The 24,391-nt window shown below is 41.3% G+C and overlaps 1 long non-coding RNA gene across 1 annotated transcript in view; it reads right to left on the bottom strand.

The window, feature by feature from the left end:
- LOC138853276 (uncharacterized) overlaps window positions 1-19,421 on the bottom strand; it is a 58,672-nt gene extending 39,251 nt beyond the window's left edge. Inside the window, exons 1-2 of the long non-coding RNA XR_011392478.1 lie at window positions 19,285-19,421; window positions 14,958-15,091 (exon numbers count right to left, since the gene is read on the bottom strand). This is a non-coding gene — a long non-coding RNA (uncharacterized lncRNA). The remainder of the gene's footprint in view (window positions 1-14,957; window positions 15,092-19,284) is intronic.
- Between the last annotated feature and the right edge of the window lie 4,970 nt (window positions 19,422-24,391).

The raw sequence follows: 24,391 nt of genomic DNA on the forward strand, positions 1-24,391 counted from the left end.
AGCCACTCATTAAGAGTGTAACTGGTCTTGAAGATGCCATATTAATAATAACACAATAATAATCACTGAGGTGCATTAAATGTGTATAAAACGTTAATACAGACATTTTGCTTAATCCATCTATAATTTTTTTTAAATTATATAATAAACATGATACATAACATATAAACATATAAATTAACAAATACAGTGGACCTCCGGTATTCGACATTAATCCGTTCCTGAGAGCTCACTGAATACCGAAAATACCGAAAACCGAATCAATTTTCCTCATAAGAAATAATGGAAATCAAATTAATCCGTGCAAGACACCCAAAAGTATGAAAAAAAAAATTTTACTACATGAAATATTAAGTTTAATGCAATAGAATAATTACAATAACAATAAAATAATTGACACTTACCTTTAATGAAGATCTGGTGATGACTGATGGGATGGGAGGAGGGGAGAGGTGTTAGTGTTTAGAAGGGGAATCCCCTTCCATTAGGACTTGAGGTAGCAAGTCCTTTTCCGGGGTTACTTCCCTTCTTTTAATGCCACTAGGACCAGCTTGAGAGTCACTGGATTTCTGTCGCACAACATATCTGTCCATAGTGGCCTGTACCTCCCGTTCCTTTATGACATTCCTAAAGCGTTTCACAACATTGTCAGTGTAATAGTCACCAGCACGGCTTGCAATAGCTGTGTTAGGGTGATTTTCATCAAAAAAGGTGTGCACTTTAAGCCACATTTCCTTAATCTTTGAAGTAGGCAACTTCTTCAATTTCTCTATCCCCTCCTCCGAAGCAGTTTCCTCAAGTGTGGCCTCTTGCTGTTGAAGATGATCTATCAGCTCATCAGTGGTTAGTTCTTCATTGTCCTCCTCCACCAACTCTTCCACATCCTCCCCACTAACCTCCAACCCCAAGGACTTCCCCAATGCCACAGTGGATTCCTCAACTGGCATAGGATTCTCAGGGTTAGCCTCAAATCCTTCAAAATCCCTTTTGTCTACACATTCTGGCCACAGTTTTTGCCAAGCAGAGTTCAAGGTCCTCTTAGTCACTCCCTCCCAAGCCGTACCTACAAGGTTTATACAATTGAGGATATTAAAGTGGTCCTTCCAAAACTCTTTTAGAGTCAGTTGAGTTTCTGTGGTCACTACAAATCACTTTTGAAACATAGCTTTTGTGTATAGTTTCTTGCAGTTGGAAATGATCTGCTGGTCCATGGGCTGCAGGAGAGGAGTGGTATTAGGAAGCAAAAACTTGACCTTAATGAAGCTAATGTCCCCAGAAAGTCACTCTGCCAAGTCTATAGGATGACCAGGGGCATTGTCTAATACCAGGAGGCCCTTAAGGTCTAATTTCTTTTCAATTAGGTAATTTTTCACAGTGGGGGCAAATGCTTGGTGTAACCAGTCATAGGAAAAGTCCCTAGTGACCCATTACTGTTTGCCCTCCACAGCACACACAAATTAGCCTTGAGGACATTGCTTTTCCTGAACACTCTGGGAGTTTCAGAGTGATACACCAATAAAGGCTTCACTTTGCAATCACCACTAGCATTGGCACACATGAGAAGAGTAAGCCTGTCTTTCATAGGCTTATGTCCTGGGAGTGCCTTTTCCTCCTGAGTAATGTAGGTCCTGCTTGGCATTTTCTTCCAAAACAGGCCTGTTTCGTCGCAATTAAACACTTGTTCAGGTTTCAAGTCTTCACTGTCTATGTAATCCTTGAATTCCTTCACATATTTTTCAGCTGCTTTTTGGTCCGAACTGGCAGCCTCACCATGCCTAATCACACTACGTATGCCACTACGATTCTTAAATCTTTCAAACCAACCTTTGCTGGCCTTAAATTCACTCACATCACCACTAGTTGCAGGCAATTTCTTTACCAAATCGTCATGCAACTGCCTAGCTTTTTCACAAATGATTGCTTGAGAGATGCTATCTCCTGCTATCTGTTTTTCATTTATCCACACCAATAACAGTCTCTCAACATTTTCTAACACTTGCGGTCCCTGTTTCGTAATCACAGTTGCACCTTTTGCAACAACAGCTTCCTTGATTGCCGTTTTCCTGGTCACTATAGTAGAGATGGTTGATTGGGGTTTATTATACAACCTAACCAGCTCCAACACACGCACTCCACTTTCGTACTTTGCAATTATCTCTTTCTTCATTTCATAAGTCATTAGCGCCTTTTTTCTCGAAGGCTTGGCACTAGAAGCTTTCTTGGGGCCCATGGTGACTTATTTTGCAGAAACAAGCACCAAACACAGTGATAATATGGATAATATGGAATGTGCTGAATGTATCCTTAGATGCGCGCACACTGGCTGGCTTGTAAACACTGGCACACACGGGGCAGTTCAGGCCACACGTGGACACATCTCGTACGAATCGTATCGAATACCGGGTTTTCAATCGAATACCGAGGAAAATTTTTTGCGATATAATGCATCGAATACCGGATTTATCGAATGCTGATGCCATTGAATACCGGGGATCCACTGTATGGGATGTTTTTCTGGTCAGCTTGACAGAGTGAACAAAAACCATTTGTGTCTGGGCTGGCAACGACAACAACGACGACGACGTTTGTTTACATAACTCGCAAACCTTCTACACTCTCATTCTCTCTCTCGTTTATTCATTTAATCTTGTTTACTCCTCTCACTCTACATTAAGACTACAGATATTTTAAGGTAAGTAATGAGTGGACACGATTATTATATTATAGACATTTTTTTTGTAGGGTTATCCTAGGTAATTTACACTATATAAGATAGTTGTACTTGTGTGTACCTGTGACTTAATAAACTTAATTGAACTGTATATATCATTGCTTAGTTAATCTTAAGTTAATTTTAAGCTTGCCCATAATGCTCTGCATACAAGGGGCTTTTGGCATGTGCACCCAGTCACTATATTTCTTTGTACAACTATGTATCATGTCCAAATAAAAAATAAATAAATAAATAAATAGTTTAATAATAATATTAATAATATTAGTACATATGTATTGTAATAATAATAATTACTATTATTATTATTAATTTAGGCCACTGGAGCACAGATCCACTGTGTAGCACTTTGTCTGGATTTTTTGGGTTATCCTAGGTAATTTATACTATGTATGATAACTTTACTTATGTGTACCTGTGAGAGAGAGAGATACAGAGAGAGAGAGCCACATTCAGTAAGCCAGTCAGCCAGTTAGCCAACCACCCGGCCACCCAGCCAGCCAGCTGGATACGTATTACACATGTTCCAGAGTTGTTTCTCTTTACTTAGGGTATATGTTATACTACATTCTGGCAGGATGACACTACCAGTGGTATTCTCCCATTCCATTGTGTTGACAATACATAAAGATAACAGTAACATATGATACTGTATGCATTGTAAAATTTACAATACAGTTCACTACCATGTATACATTGTATACAGTACATAAATAATTAAAATATAACAATAGAAGTAAATTATGGTAAAAAGAATGAAATAATGATTGTACATTACATTACAGTACTATGTAGGTAGTTTATATAGGAAAGGTTTGACATTATGCTCTACCCAGTATGTCGGCAATTTCAAAGGTTCGACTTACATCCATTTTGACTTACAGCCAGTTGGTCGGAACCAAGCTTGGTCATAAGTCGGATGGTACCAGTATAAACATTACATACCTTTATTGAAGACTTGTTGGCGTATTGAAGAAGGCGAGGAGGGGAGAGGAAGTTGGGGTTATTGTTTGGAAGGGGAATCCCCCTCCATAGGGACTTCAGGTATCAAGTCCCTATCTGGGGTTACTTCCCTTCCTTGTCTTTTACTGGCAGCTTGAGTCACTGCCCCCCTGTTGCACAAAAAACTGTCAAGAGAGCTCAGTTTCTGGCATCTCTCTAAGATTTGCCTGAAGTGGGACAAAGTTTTGTCACTGAACATGTTGCAGATATGGCTTGTTTCAGCTTGGTCAGGGTGATATTTTTCAACAAAAGTTTGCAACTCATTCCACTTTGCACACATGTCCTTAATCACTGAAGAAGGCACCTTCTCCCCTCTCTCTTCCTCCTCCTCAGCAATTTCCTCAGCTGCAGTCTGTTGCTGCTCCAGTTGAAGGTCTTGCAGCTCTTCAGTGATTAGCTCTTCCTTGTGGTCCTCCAGCAACTCTTCCACATCCTGGCCACTCACATCCAGCCCCATGGACTTCCCCAAAGACACAATACATTCCACAACAGGCATAGGGTTGACAGGGTCAGTCTCAAACCCTTCAAAATCTTTGTTGAGAACACATTCTAGCCACAATTTTCTCCAAGCAGAGCTCAAAGTCCTGGAAGTCACTTCCTGCCAAGCCTTACCTATAAGGCTTATGCAATGGAGGAAATTGAAGTGATCCCTCCAGAACTCTCTTAGGGTCAATTCAGTGTCTGAGGTCACTTCAAAGCACCTTTGAAACATTGCTTTCATGTAGTTTTTTGAAGTTAGAAATGACATGCTGGTCCATGGGCTGGATGAGAGGAATGGTGTTAGGAGGAAAGAACTTCACTGATATAAAACTGAAGTCCCTAAACAATTGATCTTTCAAGTCTGGAGAATGAGGAGGAGCATTGTCCAGTACCAGGAGGCACTTGAGTGGCAATTTATTTTCCAGGAGGTATTTTTTCACACTCGGGGCCAAACACTTCATGGACCCAGTCAGTGAAAATTTGCCTTATGATCCATGCCTTATTATTAGCTTTCCACATCACACACAATTTACTCTTGATGACATTGTTTTTCTTGAACACACTGGGATTTTCAGAGTGACACACCAGTAAAGGGTTCACTTTGAAATCCCCACTAGCGTTACCACAGAACAAGAGAGTTAGCCTATCCTTCATAGGCTTGTGTCCTGGCAGTGTCTTTTCCTCCTTCATGATGTAGGTCCTCTTTGGCATTTTCTTCCAAAAGAGGCCTGTTTTGTCACATTTGATCACTTGTTGGGGGAGGAATCCTTCAGCCTCTATGTAATCCTCAAATTCATGCACAAATTCTTCAGCCTCACCATGCCTTACAACACTGTGCATGCTACTACGCTTCTTGAATCTGTCGAACTAGCCTCTGCTGGCCTTAAATTCACTAACAGCAGCAGTTGTTCCACATGTAACTGCCTTGCCTTTTCGCAAATGATGGACTCCACAACACTATCTCCAACTAATTGTTTTTCGTTGATCCACACCAACAACAACACATCTTCAACTGCTTGTGATCTCTGTTTCGTTTGCACATTCACCCCTTTCGCATCTTTAGCTTCCTTGATTTCTACTTTCTTTCCCAGGATGGAAAAGATTGTTGATTTCAACTTCCCATACATCCTGGCAAGCTTGGCTAAACGTATGCCACTTTCGTATTTTTCTACAATCTCTTTCTTTAAGTCTATCGTGCTTCTCAATTTCTTTACCAAAGGGCTGGCACTAGGAACTTTCTTTGGGGCCATGGTGAGATTAACAAGTTAAGAAAGCCTAGAGAACAAATGGATTTGTCAGTTAAAAATAGGAGAGGAGAGTTATTAAATGGAGAGTTAGAGGTATTGGGAAGATGGAAGGAATATTTTGAGGAATTGTTAAATGTTGATGAAGATAGGGAAGCTGTGATTTCGTGTATAGGGCAAGGAGGAATAACATCTTGTAGGAGTGAGGAAGAGCCAGTTGTGAGCGTGGGGGAAGTTCGTGAGGCAGTAGGTAAAATGAAAGGGGGTAAGGCAGCCGGGATTGATGGGATAAAGATAGAAATGTTAAAAGCAGGTGGGGATATAGTTTTGGAGTGGTTGGTGCAATTATTTAATAAATGTATGGAAGAGGGTAAGGTACCTAGGGATTGGCAGAGAGCATGCATAGTTCCTTTGTATAAAGGCAAAGGGGATAAAAGAGAGTGCAAAAATTATAGGGGGATAAGTCTGTTGAGTGTACCTGGTAAAGTGTATGGTAGAGTTATAATTGAAAGAATTAAGAGTAAGACGGAGAATAGGATAGCAGATGAACAAGGAGGCTTTAGGAAAGGTAGGGGGTGTGTGGACCAGGTGTTTACAGTGAAACATATAAGTGAACAGTATTTAGATAAGGCTAAAGAGGTCTTTGTGGCATTTATGGATTTGGAAAAGGCGTATGACAGAGTGGATAGGGGGGCAATGTGGCAGATGTTGCAAGTGTATGGTGTAGGAGGTAGGTTACTGAAAGCAGTGAAGAGTTTTTACGAGGATAGTGAGGCTCAAGTTAGAGTATGTAGGAAAGAGGGAAATTTTTTCCCAGTAAAAGTAGGCCTTAGACAAGGATGTGTGATGTCACCGTGGTTGTTTAATATATTTATAGATGGGGTTGTAAGAGAAGTAAATGCGAGGGTCTTGGCAAGAGGCGTGGAGTTAAAAGATAAAGAATCACACACAAAGTGGGAGTTGTCACAGCTGCTCTTTGCTGATGACACTGTGCTCTTGGGAGATTCTGAAGAGAAGTTGCAGAGATTGGTGGATGAATTTGGTAGGGTGTGCAAAAGAAGAAAATTAAAGGTGAATACAGGAAAGAGTAAGGTTATGAGGATAACAAAAAGATTAGGTGATGAAAGATTGAATATCAGATTGGAGGGAGAGAGTATGGAGGAGGTGAACGTATTCAGATATTTGGGAGTGGACGTGTCAGCGGATGGGTCTATGAAAGATGAGGTGAATCATAGAATTGATGAGGGAAAAAGAGTGAGTGGTGCACTTAGGAGTCTGTGGAGACAAAGAACTTTGTCCTTGGAGGCAAAGAGGGGAATGTATGAGAGTATAGTTTTACCAACGCTCTTATATGGGTGTGAAGCGTGGGTGATGAATGTTGCAGCGAGGAGAAGGCTGGAGGCAGTGGAGATGTCATGTCTGAGGGCAATGTGTGGTGTGAATATAATGCAGAGAATTCGTAGTTTGGAAGTTAGGAGGAGGTGCGGGATTACCAAAACTGTTGTCCAGAGGGCTGAGGAAGGGTTGTTGAGGTGGTTCGGACATGTAGAGAGAATGGAGCGAAACAGAATGACTTCAAGAGTGTATCAGTCTGTAGTGGAAGGAAGGCGGGGTAGGGGTCGGCCTAGGAAGGGTTGGAGGGAGGGGGTAAAGGAGGTTTTGTGTGCGAAGGGCTTGGACTTCCAGCAGGCATGCGTGAGCGTGTTTAATAGGAGTGAATGGAGACAAATGGTTTTTAATACTTGACGTGCTGTTGGAGTGTGAGCAAAGTAACATTTATGAAGGGATTCAGGGAAACCGGCAGGCCGGACTTGAGTCCTGGAGATGGGAAGTACAGTGCCTGCACTCTGAAGGAGGGGTGTTAATGTTGCAGTTTAAAAACTGTAGTGTAAAGCACCCTTCTGGCAAGACAGTGATGGAGTGAATGATGGTGAAAGTTTTTCTTTTTCGGGCCACCCTGCCTTGGTGGGAATCGGCCGGTGTGATAATAATAAAAAAAAATAATAAAATCAATAAACAAGCACAAAAATTGCGATATGTTTCGGATGAATGCGCACTCAACCAGTGACAGAGCCAGACTGAAAGTGACGTCCCAGTGGGTGGATGCGTATGATAAGTGTGATTCCTGGGACAATGTCTGAAATTTGAAGCGAATTTTCGCACAAAAAAAGTGTCTGAAATCCGAAAAGTCCGATATCCGGTGCGTGCAAAATCCAGGGTTCCATCGTACACGTTTGTATCACTCCTGCACCTTCCAGCACCTCTCCTCATCTATTGTAATGAGGTACAGTGTACAAGTTTAAGTTGTTTTGTAGGACTTTATGAAGCTCACACTTAGTGAAATGTTGTCCATAAAGGCTTTTCTTGCTATGTTATTTTTATTCATTTTTGGTAGTTAGCCTCTTATTAAAATAATTCTTTTACTTTATTATATTAATTGGTCCCCTCTTTAATCTCTTAAAATCTCTATACCATGTATTATTGAATGGTTAGTCGTACATACATTTAAAATAAGTTCCTCACCTCTGTTTTCAAACTGTGTGATAAAATTGTTATTTGACTTTATTTTGTATTGCAAAAGCTGTAATGTTTTATTTAAATATTGCTTTTCCACAGCTATTTTCCCCACTGATCTGTGTATGATAAATCTGACTAGTTTTGAGAGTTGTTCTTCCCTAGCATCCCTTAAGGAAAGTTGTCTGATGCAGGTGAGGGGTTCTTGATCCAAAGTTTTGGCTTTGTCCACATGTTCTTTGGATCAAACCTGTTTTTTTTCCATTCACTTGGCATTTTATGATCTCCCCTCTTCAGGTTTAGCACTTCCCCATGCATATATTAATAAAATAGTAAAAATGTGACCAGACTTTTTTGAAAAACACCTGATCACCCAAGCACTATATGACCCTTGTGGGATTAGTGATTCACATAAACATAATGTCATGTCAGCACAATTCTTGCAAGACAACAAATACATAATGATTGTTTCCTTCTCTGGGTCACCCTGCCTTTGCAGGATGTGGCTGTTGATGTAAATAAATATATAACGGTCAACTAGGCTGTTCTGTTATATGACTCCTTTTTATGCCATACATTCTGTATTTTCCTCTGAATTGGTTTCCTTTAGATTCACAAAGCCTGGCACGCCTTTATTTATATCTTTTGATTAATTTAGAATTTATGTACAGTATATTAGATCTTGGCTGTTTTCATTTGATGTCTTTTTGTATTTGCTGCTAATTCCTGTTTGGTTGTCTGATTTTCTTTTAGTATTTCAGATGTCTGATCAGTTTGCATTTAGTTATTTAGCCATTACTATATTTTCTTTGTGGTTGTTTCTCCTTTTGATATTTTGTGTGTAATAGTTGCCAACTCACCACTTTTCTCAAGCTCTCAGTATATTTTCTAACAATATTCCATTTTCCTTAACATTTGTAGGTATTTTATAGAGGCTTTCTCTATTTTCATGTAACCGGCAGTGTGCTAGCTTCTCTGTTTCTGTTTAATGTTTCTCTGTAGGAATAACCACGTCCAAATACAGTACCCTTAATTGCGCTAGTAAATTTGGGTGGTATCAAATGATTTAGATAAAGAAAAATTGGATATCAAATTGGGGAGGAGGAGTATGGAAGAAGTGAATGTTTTCAGATACTTGGGAGTTGACGTGTCGGCGGATGGATTTATGAAGGATGAGGTTAATCATAGAATTGATGAGGGAAAAAAGGTGAGTGGTGCGTTGAGGTATATGTGGAGTCAAAAAACGTTATCTATGGAGGCAAAGAAGGGAATGTATGAAAGTATAGTAGTACCAACACTCTTATATGGATGTGAAGCTTGGGTGGTAAATGCAGCAGCGAGGAGACGGTTGGAGGCAGTGGAGATGTCCTGTCTAAGGGCAATGTGTGGTGTAAATATTATGCAGAAAATTCGGAGTGTGGAAATTAGGAGGTGTGGAGTTAATAAAAGCATTAGTCAGAGGGCAGAAGAGGGGTTGTTGAGGTGGTTTGGTCATTTAGAGAGAATGGATCAAAGTAGAATGACATGGAAAGCATATAAATCTATAGGGGAAGGAAAGAGGGGTAGGGGTCGTCCTCGAAAGGGTTGGAAAGAGGGGGTAAAGGAGGTTTTGTGGGGGAGGGGCTTGGACTTCCAGCAAGCGTGCATGAGCGTGTTAGATAGGAGTGAATGGAGACAAATGATACTTGGGACCTGACGATCTGTTGGAGTGTGAGCAGGGTAATATTTAGTGAAGGGATTCAGGGAAACCGGTTATTTTCATATAGACGGACTTGAGTCCTGGAAATGGGAAGTACAATGCCTGCACTTTAAAGGAGTGGTTTGGGATATTGGCAGTTTGGAGGGATATGTTGTGTATCTTTATACGTATATGCTTCTAAACTGTTGTATTCTGAGCACCTCTGCAAAAGCAGTGATAATGTGTGAGTGTGGTTTAAGTGTTGAATGATGATGAATGTATTTTCTTTTTGGGGATTTTCTTTCTTTTTTGGGTCACCCTGCCTCGGTGGGAGACGACCGACTTGTTGAAAAAAAAAAAAAAAAAAATTGGGTGATCCCGTGGCCTGGCAGCAAAGCTCTCAATTCACACACGGAGGGCCCAGGTTTGATTCCCAGCGGGGTAGAAACATTTCGACGTGTTTCCTTACACTTGTTGTCCTGTTCACCTAGCAGCAAGTAGGTACCTGGGTGTTAATCGACTGGTGTGGGTCGCATCCTGAGGGACAAGATTGAGGACCCCAGTAATAATAATAATAATAATTTTTATTTGGACATTATACATAGTTGTACAATGAATTATAGTAGATGGGTGTACATGCCAGAAGTCCCTTGTATGCAGAACATTATGGGCAGGCTTAAGATTAACTTAAGATTAACTAAGCAATTATATATTCAGTGGTAAAAATTACAGTAAACAAATTATAATATGAAGTACAAATGAGTATTTTAACAATGAAATTTGAACATTTCAATTAACCCTCAAACGGTCCAAATAGATCAACGTTCAAATCCGTAGTGCTCCAAAAGTAGATCTGTTTTTTTTACATATTTTCAAATATAAAAAAAAATGTAGATAAAAGTTTTTTTTACACATTTTCAAATGTAAAAAAAAAAAAAGATGATGTACATTTTTTTACATACTTTCAAATGTTGAAAAAACGTATATACTGTATACGTTTGGACCGTTTAAGGGTTAAGAAACATTATAGTTGTACAAATTTGTAGCATTACAATGTATAATACAACAAAATGATCAATATACTACATGAAGTCATACAATTTATTAATCCGATCAAATAAATATAATCAATGATTTGTAGTGCAGAAACAGGCCATATGGTCATTAGATGAGTTACTGTGCATTCAATAGAATGGATTATTCTATTAGGTAATGTAATTAAAAAACAAAGTTTGATAGGGTCACAAGTTATACATTTATGAAATACAGTTAGTCAATATTTATTTAGTTGTGGGTGAGTAAGTGGTTTTTAAGAAGAGTCTTGAATTGATAAACAGACAGTGTTTCTTTTGTATTCACAGGTAATGAATTTCAGATTTTTGGGCCTTTTATGTGCATAGAGTTTGTACATAGTGTGAGATGGACATGGGGAACATCAAAGAGTGATCTGTGCCTTGTGTTATGGTCATGTGTTCTGTTGAGGTTGGTAAGCAGAAGTTTGAGGGGAGGGTTTATATCTGAGTTGAGTGCTCTATGTATGTAGTAGGCACAATAATAAGTATGGATGTTTTGTATGGTGAGTAAGTTTAGAGTTTTGAATATTGGTAGAGTATGCTGCCTGGAGTGGGAATTTATCATCATTCTGGCTGCAGCCTTTTGTTGGGTAATTAATGGTCTGAGATGATTTATTGTTGTTGAGCCCCATGCACAGATTCCATAGGTGAGATAGGGGTAAATGAGTGAGTGATATAGGGCCAGGAGAGCTGATTGTGGAACATAGTACCATATCTTCGATAGTATGCCTACGGTCTTGGAGATTTTCTTGGAAATTTGTTGTACATGTGTTTGAAATTTGAGTCTATTATCAAGGTGGATTCCTAAGAATTTTCCTTCTGTGAGCTTTGTGATAGGTGATCCATTTATCATTATGTTAAGAGGAACATCTGTAGTTCTGTTCCCAAACTGAATGAAGTAGGTTTTGTCAATATTGAGAGTAAGCTTGTTAATCGTCATCCAGGTAGAAGTTTTCTGTAATTCAGTATTTACAGTATTGGCTAGTATGACTGGGCTTGGGTGAAAGAAGACATGTAGTATCATCTGCAAATAGTGTGGGTTTGAGTAGTTGTGATGCATTTGGTTAGGTCGTTTATGTAAATGAGATAGAGAAGAGAGCAAAGGACACTTCCCTGTTGGACACCAACTGTAATTGGTTGTGTGGAAGAGTTTGCTCCATTTGTGTACACATATTGGCTTCTGTTGCTAAGGTATGACTTTAGGTAGTTGAGGGAGTGCCCTCTTATACCATAGTGTGATAATTTTATGTGCAACAAATCATGGTCAACTGTATCAAAAGCTTTACGTAAATCAATGAAGATCCCCAATGGGACTTCTTTTTTCTCGAGTGCAGTGTATATATGTTCTACAATGTGTATAATAGCATCATTCATATTTTTATTAGGCCTGAACCCAAACTGACAGGGGTTGAATATGTTGTGGGAGATGAGGTAGGAATAGATTTGCTTATGAATTAATTTTTCAAAGATTTTAGAGAGAAGGGGTAAACTGGATATTGGCCTATAGTTGTTCAAGTCTGCTTGATCTCCTCCATTATGTATCAGGGTGACCCTCGCTATTTTGAGAACTGTGGGGAAGGTAAGAGGATTTGATGGATTTGTTAAAAAGTGTTGCAATGATTGGTGACAGCACTTGTGAAGCTTTTTTGTATATAAAGGGTGGTAAGATATTTAAATCTCCTGCCTTGTTCTTTAGTGTGTTGATAATAAGTGAGATTTCTGTTGGGTTGGTCGGAGCTAGGAATAGTGTGTTCGGGTAGGTGTCAGTGAGGTAGTCATTAGGTGAGGTATTTGTGCTTGGGATTTTACCCGCCAGGTTTTTTCCTATGGTGGAGAAAAAACATTGAGTCTGTTTGCTGTTTCAATTGGTGGGAGTAGGGGTTCATCTCGTTTTATTAGTTTGATTGTTGTTTCTTGATATCTTTTTTGTTCCTAGAATTTCAGATAGGGTTTTCCAGGCCTTTTTTATATCACCTTTTAAGTTGGATAATCTGTTCTCAAAATACAATTTTTTCACCCTTCTTATCAGGCTGGTTAGGAGTAACAGGGTAATGTTTTGTTTGGTCTCTGGTTATTTGACCCATTCTGCACTGTTTTTCATACAGGTGCTTTGTATTTACGGATTTGAGGATGCTGAGTGTTAGCCAGGGACTGTTCAATCTCTTAGCTGTGATCTGTTTAGTTTTTTAAGGCAGTGCTTGTTATAGAGGTATTGGGTCTTTTTTAGAAAATTATCAATACATTCATCAGTATCTGTATAGATTTCTAGCTCAGTTTGCCAGTCGATGTTTGTCACTGCTGTTTTGAAGTTATTTATGGTTGTCTCATTATGAAGTCTGAAGGTCACTTTAGTAGTGTCTTGAGGTAATTTATCTAGATTGGTTATGAGAAAGGTTGGGTAGTGGTCTGTAGTGTTATCTGTGATTATGCCTGATTTTAAAGGGGATATAGTGTTGGTGCAGATGTGGTCTAATAGGGAAACACTAGCCTCAGAGATTCTTGAGGGTTTTGTTACTGTTGGTAGCAACAAGCAGTTACTCATAGTGTTTGTGAATTCAGTTACATGTGGGTCCTGGTCTTGCAGGAGATTTATATCGAAGTCTCCTGTGAGTAGTAAGTGATCGGTTATCATACTTCTTAGGTTTTCACAAAAACTACTAATATTTGACTGTGGTACTCTGTAGATGCTTATCACTGTGAGTGGTTTTTGTAGGTACAGTGGACCCCCGGTATTCGATAAATTCGGTATTCGATGCATTTTAATGCAAAAATTTTGCCTCGCTATCCGATTGAAAACCCAGTATTCGATACGATTTGTACGAGATGTGTCCACGTGTGGCCTGAACTGCCCCTTGTGTGCCAGTGTTTACAAGCCAGCCAGTGTGCGCGCATCTAAGGATACATTCGGTACATTCCATATTATCCATATTATCGCTGTTTTTGGTGCTTGTTTCTGCAAAATAAGTCACCATGGGCCCCAAGAAAGTTTCTAGTGCCAACCCTGTGGTAAAAAGGGTGAGAATTAGTATGGAAATTAAGAAAGATTTTGAAGGGTTTGGGGCTAACCCTGAGAAGCCTATGCCAGTTGTGGAATCCATTGTGCCTACTTAAAAAATTAAGGAAATATGTGCACAGTGGGTTGAAGTGCAAACCTTTATGGATGAAAATCACCCTAACACAGCTATTGCAAGCCGTGCTGGTGACTATTACAATGACAATGTTGTGGCCCATTTTAGACAAATCGTAAAGGAACGGGAGGTACAGAGCTCTATGGACAGATTTGTTGTGCGACAGAGGTCCAGTGACTCTCAAGCTGGTCCTAGTGGCATTAAAAGAAGAAGGGAAGTAACCCCAGAAAAGGACTTGCTACCTCAAGTCCTAATGGAAGGGGATTCCCCTTCTAAACACTAACACCATCCACACTCTCCCCTCCTCCCATCCCATCAATCATCACCAGATCTTCAATAAAGGTAAGTGTCATGTAACTGTGCATGTCTTCTTCAGTTTGTGTGTATTAAAATTAATATTTCATGTGGTAAAAATTTTTTTTTTCATACTTTTGGGTGTCTTGCACGGATTAATTTGATTTCCATTATTTCTTACGGAGAAAATTGATTCGCTTTTCGATATTTTCGGTATTCGATGAGCTCTCAGGAACGGATTAATATCGAATACCGGGGGTCCACTGTATTTGGATTTGAATTTAGCTATTATATATTTCCCATGTTCATCCCTTGTGCAAGTATCATTCATACATTCTAGTTGGTCTGAGTAATATATAGCTGTGCCACCCCCTTTGTTGATTTGGCCTACAGTTGCACATGGCTGTGTAACCTGGAATGGCATAGACATCTGTAGTATCTGGCTTTAGCCAGGTTTCGGCGAGAGTAATGATGGACATACTGGCATGCAGGGAAATTAGTAATGCTGTGAGGTTATCGTAATGCTTGCTTAAAGATCTGACATTGTAGTTAAAGACAGTTATGTTGTTGTTGGTTCTGAGAAGTGCATTTGCTTGCTCTGCTGTGTAGTAATTACAGTTGCTGTTTGATTCATTTAAGTCATTTAATAAGAGGTTAGCATCAGGATCAATACTTGTAATCATAAGATTTATAGTGAATCTGTAACTAGACTTAAGTATAAGACAATGTAAATATTCTAAAGCTAAAAAAAATAAAGGAGCTAGTGAATATAATAGTAAAAAAAAAAACAATGAAAGTATTACACTTTATCACCTGAAATAAGACAGAGTCCTCGATGATGCACTGCCTTTCTTGGGTTATCCTGGGAGGGCTAACCGTGTTGTCTTCAATTTTCTTTGGTAAATCCATTTTCTATAACCATGACCAGCTGCCCAGGAGTGAAGTCTCTGTCAAGTAAGTAAGTAAGTAAGTAAGTAAGTTTATTCAGGTATACACAAATACAGTTACATAGAATTATCATACATAGCAGCATGTGTGTAGAGAACCTAGGATAACCCAAAAAAGTCAGACAGAGTGACTTATTTCCATTGGGGTCCTTTTACCTTATTATTATAATATAAAGGTTATAATATTTTCTTATTATTCTACAATGAAGATAACATCTTATTATCATACTAAAAAGACTATCTACTACACCAAGGTCATTAAGACTATCTACAATACGAGGGTCATTACTAGGAATAAGGTAAAATTTACACGTATGTTAGCTAAAAAATAGAAAATCATTCCCCTCCCTTTCTGTAGCTACATTCATCAGACACCTTTTGGTACTCTTCTTGAACTGGTTCATGCTATGACTGGCTTTGACATGTGCAGGCAGTCTGTTCCATTCCTTTATTGTTGTACAATAAAAGGTGTTTGAAGCCTGGCCACTGACTGTGGGTACTACAAAGTTGTGCTCTCTCCCCCAAGTACAGTGGACCCCCGGTTAACGAACTTTTTTCATTCCAGTAGTATGTTCAGGTGCCAGTACTGACCGAATTTTTTCCCATAAGAAATATTGTGAAGTAGATTAGTCCATTTCAGACCCCCAAACATACACGTACATAGTACTATGATTGCTGCAGTTCCCAACCTTGACAAAATTGACAGCAAGATATTCTGGACATTGTTTGTGAGCAATTTTATAAACATGATTTAGCTTCAGTTGTTTTACTCTGTCTTCAACATTCAGCATATCCAACTGCTGTAATTCATCCTGGCCTACATGTTCTCTTGGTCCCAGCCCCAGGATGAATCTTACGATTTTGTTCTGGGTGATTTGCAGTCTATCTTTCAGTTTTTTTGTCAAGGCAGAGTACCAAGAAGAGCAAGCGTAATCCATATGGCATTGTATTAGGGCTAGACATAGGGTCCTGCGAGCCTCAGTAGGTAGACACTGTGCTTGTCTATACAGGAACTTCAGTCTGGCATTCGCTTTCTTTACTACACTGTTCCCTATCAATTCTCCTGACATGCATGGGTCAAAGGAGATTCCCAAATATTTTACTGTTGTATCTCAGGTTGTATCTGTGTGGAGCTTAGTAATTAGACATGAGTCAATATATGGGTGTATATCGTGTATTCAATTTTACAATAAATGTAGGTGCTCCTCCTTACTAGAAGAAATGTTTATATGGTTTATAAACATTACCATGGTGGAGCATCTTGTTCATTATGAAACAGCAATAGTCTATCATAGCATTAAAATAAGATGAAAGATTGATTTTCAAGAGCAAAGGTAAGCTTCTAAAAGGTTCAAGGTCTAGTGACGAAGGTTTACCACTCATTCATTTCTGGTGTGGTGGAAGTGGAAAGCCATTTGTTACCTCTTGAGAGGTTCCTTGATGTTGCTGAGTTCTTGACACAAAGAACTGGACTTGTGCTCCCTTTCCTCGGATCAGTCTTGACTGCCTCTCATTTTCCAGGTACTGTATGCCCCCCCCCACCATGGGTTCAGCTTTGTCCCCTAAATATAATAACCACTAATATTAGCAAGACCCACTTACAGTTAGTGGCCTACAAATGGCTGGCTGGGAGAAATCTTCCTGGACAACATAAGATAGGGTTAGAAACGTGAAGTGGGTTTGGACTAGCCACTAGTCGAAATTAATAAAGTTGTAAAGTTCCCGAGAAAGGCAGTTCAAAATAAACAACAGTATTTTATTTAACATCTAGAGTTTAGATACGACTAATATCATAAAATATTTGTAAGACATTACTTCATTCATTATCTTAATCTTAAGACCTCACCAATCAAGGATACATTGATCAGTTGTGCCCCAATTATTTTTTTATAAGCCTATTTTTTAGAAGCCAATCATTTTTTAGAAGCCTATTATTGAAAACAGGTTGAAACAGTCAAGACTAAACTTTAGCAGTTCACACATTATTCAAGGAAGACGAGGGTTTCCAGGGGTATGTTTAACTTCAAGATTCTGATGGAGGATCGATCCTTTGGTGTAAGACTGGGAGACATTAGCTGGTATAGTCTTTGAAGATCCATTCTTCCTGTCTTAATTCAGGTCAGAAAATTATTTCGAGGAAAAAAAATTGCTCCAGGACCTCCTAGATTGTACGAATAATTTATTAACAATTTCTGCTTCGTGCACATGTTCTTAATTTACCCGCTTTTAAGGCTTAATAGTTGCCAGTGGTTGTGTGAAAATTTGTCTGGACTGCCTCCATGTGAGTTGCCTACCCTGGCAAGTTCTGTTGACACCGAGCCCTGAGGCTGGTACCTCAGCCTCACAAGTGGCTTATAGGACAGATTTTCATAAATGACTGATGTTGCAAGAAATCTCGCCTGCATGCACATTTAAAGGACTAACTTACTTGATGATGTAGAATCTATTCTAGTCTTCAACCTCCCTAAGCTTTAGTCCCTCTGGACTTGCCTTCAGAACCACATGCAATCGGGAGCCTTAATTCCTGCAATATTCAGTCGTTATTAGTGACCTGCCTGCACCTCAAAAATTCCTATTTCCAAGGGAGGTGAATCCCCTAGAATACAATGCAGAAAGTGACACCAGCTTCTAGGCTGACAAGAGACACCGGTACGTACTGGTCATGCACTGCCGGCTGCACAAAGACCCACAGCTCAACTCACAACTTTCCCCAGACACTGGCCAGGATCCTAAGAAAAAGTGGAGGTCTTGTCTTACTGTATGGGCCTGATGGAGGAGGTCATCTACGGTACATCGAGGTGCCTCCACCAGATTTCCCCAGGTCTAGTAAGTGAAGACACGTGGGGGTGCCGCCTGCACTTCTTGCTACAATGATGTCTAGTCTTAGAAGGAGGCTCTGGCGTCTTCGAGACCCGCGCCTCCTTGTTCAAACTTGGGCTGCCAGTTCTCCCTAGCTAACATAACCTAGTGTTTGCCTACATTTGGCCTATTATTACCTATGTTAAGGTCTTAGGTCTACATTATTATTATCTACAGTTGCCTCAATAATCCTAATATTAGTGTACTAACAGTATAAACTACCTACTTCTTCCCTGAAGGGTAAATCTATCAATTAAGAAGTACCTTCCAACCGCTGTATGCTTTCAAAGAGGGAGTAGATTACAATCTTGGCTTGTCAGGTAGTAGTTTGAGAACAATAATACGAAAAGAACTTCAGCTGAATTTTATGGACTTAAGGCTCAGGGAGATTGACACCAGTGAGTCCATCTATCATCATTCTATCATGCAGGAGGAGCCACATGTCTATGGTGCATCCAACAAAATAAGCAGACTCTTGGATGTCACTACCGCCCGGCTCCGGCTGGGTTACAAGTATCTTTGGCAGGTTGAATCACCACCACCAGATGTAGACCAAACGAAATGTAAACTTTGCCAGATGGATTATTGTCACACCCTGCGTCATTATGTACTGGAGTGCGATAAAATTAATGAATTTAGAAACAACTCACTCAGAAGTGTTCAAGAAATGGCTAAGTATTTTATCCACAGTGGTATATTACAGACCATTCTGGAGAAATACCCTGACTTTGCTAGCTGTAAATAAAGCATTACCACATGTGTGCATGTGTGTGTGTGTGTGTGTGTGTGTGTGTGTGTGTGTGTGTGTGTGTGTGTGTGTGAGTATGAGTGTGTGTGTGTATGAGTGTGAGTGTGTGTATGAGTGTGTGTGAGTATGAGTGTGTGTGCGTGTGTGTATGAGTTTGTGTGTGTGTGTGTGTGTGTGTGTTTATGTGTGTGTGTGTATGAATTTGTATGTGTGTGTGTGTGTGTGTGTGTGTGTGTGAGAGAGAGAGAGACTCAGCAATCAACATTTGCACCAATAACTCACTACAGTTGTGACCGGGTGTGGAAGTGTGAATTGCTCATTACTCTAAAATTTGTTCATGATTGCAGCCATGTATAAACGTAAGTAACCATTCTTACAGTATTCATTACCTTTGTAACTTGTGAGTTCATTACCTTTGTAACTTGTGAGTTCATTACCTTGTACCTAGTTCAGCCATCAAAACTTTGGAGCCCGGTCCCTGGACCCATTGTGTACCTCTGTAATCTGTAAATACCTTTGTAACTTGTAATGATTGTGACTAGACCTACCTGGAGTTCATTACCTTTGTAAATTGTGAGTTCATTACCTTTGTAAATTGTGAATTCATTGCCTCTGTAACTTGCTCAGCTATCAAAACTTTGAGGCCCAGTCCCTGGACCCATTATGTACCTCTGTAATGTATCCTTCCAACCACCTTCACCAACCCGGGTGAGTGTGTTTGTGTGTGTTTTGGTTGGGTGTAAGGGCCACCCAACTCAGCCGTTCCATAACAGCCATGCTAGGACCTTTGTACGCCGTATCTGTCCTGTGGAACTTTAGGGACCAAATAAATTTCCACAGGTTGAACATACTAGGTAAAGTGTACAAGGAAAAGTCAAAACACTCCCGATACAATTTTATTTCCATATTTGGGAGTAAAGATATGTTAAAGCTAAATAATAGATAATTAGCCAGATTTGGCTTGGCTCTCATCCAGGAGACTTGTTTTGAAGCAGCGTCATAATTTATCTCAATGATCCTAGTGGGTTTAGCGCTTTTTTATTATAATTTATCTGTTTTTATTATGGGCTGAGGGAATTTTTTGATTGCCACTTTCCACATCCGTCTAATGAAGTTACTTCAGCAAATGCCCTTGATTATTGTGAGATTTTCGAATAAAGTCAAATTAGTATGGGTGAATTGCCAAGTAGAAGCTTTACACTTAGGTTTAATGAAGGGCTCTGGGTGGATTTTCACCTGAGTCGGTCACCCACCCATTTCAGATGCAAGGTAAGAATATCACGATACTGTACAGCCATCTTTTGGCTGTACAGCAGGTTGGATATTTGGCGTAACTTTTTTTTATTATTCATACTCTGAACTCCAATTAGTAATCCTGTGATCAGAAGTTTAGGAGCCTTTTTCATACTATGAGTTCAGGTAGTGAGAACTGTGAATCATTGTTGTACATCACAAGAACAGGGTGACTTCGTTCCAAGTTCAGAGGGATCAGGGACCCCTTAGTTCATCGCATTTTTACGAATACTCCGATGGTGGAGTCAGTCACTCTCAGGTAAGACCCTAGAGGGGGATAGGGGGAAGTGGGGGTAAAGAATAGTGAGGGAGAGGAAGGGAAATAATCAGAACTAAACCCAGTCGCGGAGCATCATGTTGGCAGATTCCAAGCTCACAAGTTCTGTGCACTTTCAAGTCTTGTTCGGGTGTGGGAGACAATGGATTGGTGAGCTAGGCAGCACCAAAGTTGATGCAAATGAATCCCACAAGTTTATACAAATGAATCCCACACCATCATGACTGTGGCGGGCTTAGTTCAAGTTCCTTCAAAGCTGCCGACATGACTCACGGAACAGTAATAACAGAACTAGTGGGTTTTGAGCTCATGGCAGGTGAGTCCTAAAACTGACAGACCAGTGTGTTAACCACCGTAGAAGCTGACTCTAATAGGATTCATCCAACTACGTACACCATATGGGGTTTTGAAGGGACTTGAGCTAGAGCTCGAGCAGTCCCTCAGCCTTTTCAAGGATGAAGAGACTAAACACCTCCGTAGGATAGATAGGTCTTAATAATAAGCCCATGTTATGTATTCCAACAACAAAAACAAACGTAAATGAATTGCTACTTCATCAGTATCTCATATTTGTATTATAATTACTCATATGATTCGTATTATAACTTTGTGTTCATTTCATGTATTTTATGTAGCGGCTGTCTAAGTCATATCCAGTGTTCCTGGGGTCCTACGATTAGTCTAAATTCATACTCAAATTGAGTAACTTGTTACTGAAAAATTTATAATATACTGTACTCATCGCAAAACATGGGTTGGTTTACAGTGTAGACAACCTATGTTTCTTGTTTCAAGGAAATAGAACTACTTTCTTCTTCCTTGGATTGAACCTGAATGTCTCCTATTCCTCCCAAGGCGTTGTATGATCCCTATGGTTTAGTGCTCCCTGATGTATGTTATAATAATAATTGTCTAGTTAAATAATAATAATATCTTTATTTTCTACAAGTACATGTACAAGGTATACAGGCTTAGCTGACATCAATGACACAATACTATATAGAAAGCCCCTTGTTATGCAGAGCATTTCGGGCAAATTAGGTCAGTTTTCTCCTAAGATGCGACCCCTCAAGGAAGGTTCCTTGATGTTGGTGAGGGGCTCTTGATTTGGGGAATTGGATCTGTGCTCCAGTTCCCCGAATTAAGCCTGAATGCCTTCCACATCTCCCCCCCCAGGCGCTGTATAATCCTCCGGGTTTAGCGCTTCCCCCTTGATTATAATAATAATCCTAAGATGCGACCCACACCAGTCGACTAACAACCAGGTACCCACTTTACTGATGGTTGAACATAGACAACCACTGTAAGGAAACACGTCCAGTGTTTCCACCCCTTCGCTGGGAATCGAACCCGGACCCACACCGTGTGAAGCGAGAGCTTTTGCCACTAGGCCACGGTCCCACCCTGGGGCGGTAGTCAGATTACAAAGGTACATAATGGGTCTAGGTCTCAGGAGGCAATTTATTTAAAGAGAGAGAGCCGTGGGAAGTCCGGCGGTGTTAAAAGTCCAACCAGATTTTGAATGTAACTCAAACCATAAATAATTCCCGTCACCTGTCGGGAGAGTTCAGTGAACCACGTGAGCCGCCACCTCCGTTCAGTGAACCACGTGGGTCCCCACCTCGGTTCAATGAACCACGTGGGCCGCCGCCACGGTTCAGTGAACCACGTGGACCTCTGCCACGGTTCAGTGAACCACGTGAGCCGCCGCCACGGTTCAGTGAACCACGTGGACCGCCGCCACGGTTCAGTGAACCACGTGGACCGCTGCCACGGTTCAGTGAACCACGTGAGCCGCCGCCACGGTTCAGTGAACCACGTGGACCGCCGCCACGGTTCAGTGAACCACGTGGACCGCCGCCACGGTTCAGTGAACCACGTGGACCGCTGCCACGGTTCAATGAACCACGTGGGCCGCTGCCACGGTTCAGTGAACCACGTGGACCGCTGCCACGGTTCAATGAACCACGTGGACCGCCGCCACGGTTCAGTGAACCACGTGGACCGCTGTCACGGTTCAATGAACCACGTGGGCCGCTGCCACGGTTCAGTGAACCACGTGGACCGCCGCCACGGTTCAGTGAACCACGTGGACCGCTGCCACGGTTCAGTGAACCACGTGGACCGCTGCCACGGTTCAATGAACCACGTGGACCGCCGCCACGGTTCAGTGAACCACGTGGACCGCTGCCACGGTTCAATGAACCACGTGGACCGCTGCCACGGTTCAATGAACCACGTGGACCGCCGCCACGGTTCAGTGAACCACGTGGACCGCTGCCACGGTTCAGTGAACCACGTGGACCGCTGCCACGGTTCAATGAACCACGTGGGCCGCTGCCACGGTTCAGTGAACCACGTGGACCGCCGCCACGGTTCAGTGAACCACGTGGACCGCTGCCACGGTTCAATGAACCACGTGAGCCGCTGCCACGGTTCAGTGAACCACGTGGGCCGCCGCCACGGTGTCAGTTGCCCTGGTATGGACCAGCTGGCAGCCAGCTACAGCAATGGGTGTTTCCTACAATATTTTTTTGTACCTCTGTATGTGTGCTCAAATTGGAAATAAAATAAAAAATAAAAAATAAAAAATAAAAAAACAGCTTGAAAAGTTTCACCAAAGTTCACTTACGTGTGAAATTAAGGTACTTAAGAGAGACCAGTTCCAAATTTGGTTCATCGAACCGTGTACAGAAAGTCGTATTTCACATTTCAGAATGTAATAATGTATGTTGTCCAGTTATAAGGACAATAGAAAGTTTTTATTTAGACCTTAAAACTACACACAGATAACTCGCATATGGAAGAGAGAAGCTTAGGGCGACGCTTCGTTTTCTATATTTTGAATTTTTTTCTCTTTTTTTTAGACCTCTTCACTTTCCTGGATCGAACCTGAATGTCTCACATTCATACAAGTTTAGCGCTCCCCAATGAATGTATAAGTAATAAATTTACTTAGGATAACCTAATAAAATTAGATAATGTGATTGATTTCTATTGGGACTTTACTATGCCCATTTTTATTAGTGTTAGTACTATGCTACTCCTGTATATTGGTGATTTACCATTGACTATAATTCAGCAGATAGTCCTGCCAGCCACATAAACAAATAAATGTTTTGTGGGTAGCATAATACTGTCACAGCGTCATTTTCAGATCGAGTCAGGAGCAATGCATGACAGTGACGCTTAATAACAACAAGTAACTATGGCGATCATTCACTCAGAGACGTCTTATATAGTGTAGCATTTGTACCGGAAATTATCAGTACATGACAGCCAACGTGTCCTTGTTCGCTCCCACTACTCTGCAAGCTTCGCCTACCACCAACACAACCACTATCCCTGCCCCTCACACGACCACTATCCCTGCCCCTCACACCACAACCACTATCCCTGCCCCCTCACACCACAACCACTATCCCTGCCCCCTCACACCATAAACACTATCCCTGCTCCTCACACCACACCCACTATCCCTGCCCCCTCACACCACAACCACTATCCCTGCCCCCTCACACCACAACCACTATCCCTGCCCCCTCACACCACAACCACTATCCCTGCTCCTCACACCACAACCACTATCCCTGCTCCTCACACCACAACCACTATCCCTGCCCCCTCACACCACAACCACTATCCCTGCTCCTCACACCACAACCACTATCCCTGCTCCTCACACCACAACCACTATCCCTGCCCCCTCACACCACAACCACTATCCCTGCCCCCTCACACCACAACCACTATCCCTGCCCCCTCACACCACAACCACTATCCCTGCTCCTCACACCACAACCACTATCCCTGCCCCTCACACCACAACCACTATCCCTGCCCCCTCACACCACAACCACTATCCCTGCCCCCTCACACCACAACCACTATCCCTGCACCTCACACCACAACCACTATCCCTGCCCCCTCACACCACAACCACTATCCCTGCCCCCTCACACCACAACCACTATCCCTGCCCCCTCACACCACAACCACTCCCTGGCCCCTCACACCACAACCACTATCCCTGCCCCCTCACACCACAACCACTATCCCTGCCCCTCACACCACAACCACTATCCCTGCCCCTCACACAACCACTATCCCTGCCCCCTCACAC

This window comes from Cherax quadricarinatus, chromosome 27 (assembly GCF_038502225.1).
Source record: "Cherax quadricarinatus isolate ZL_2023a chromosome 27, ASM3850222v1, whole genome shotgun sequence".
Taxonomy (NCBI): Eukaryota; Metazoa; Arthropoda; class Malacostraca; order Decapoda; family Parastacidae; genus Cherax; species Cherax quadricarinatus.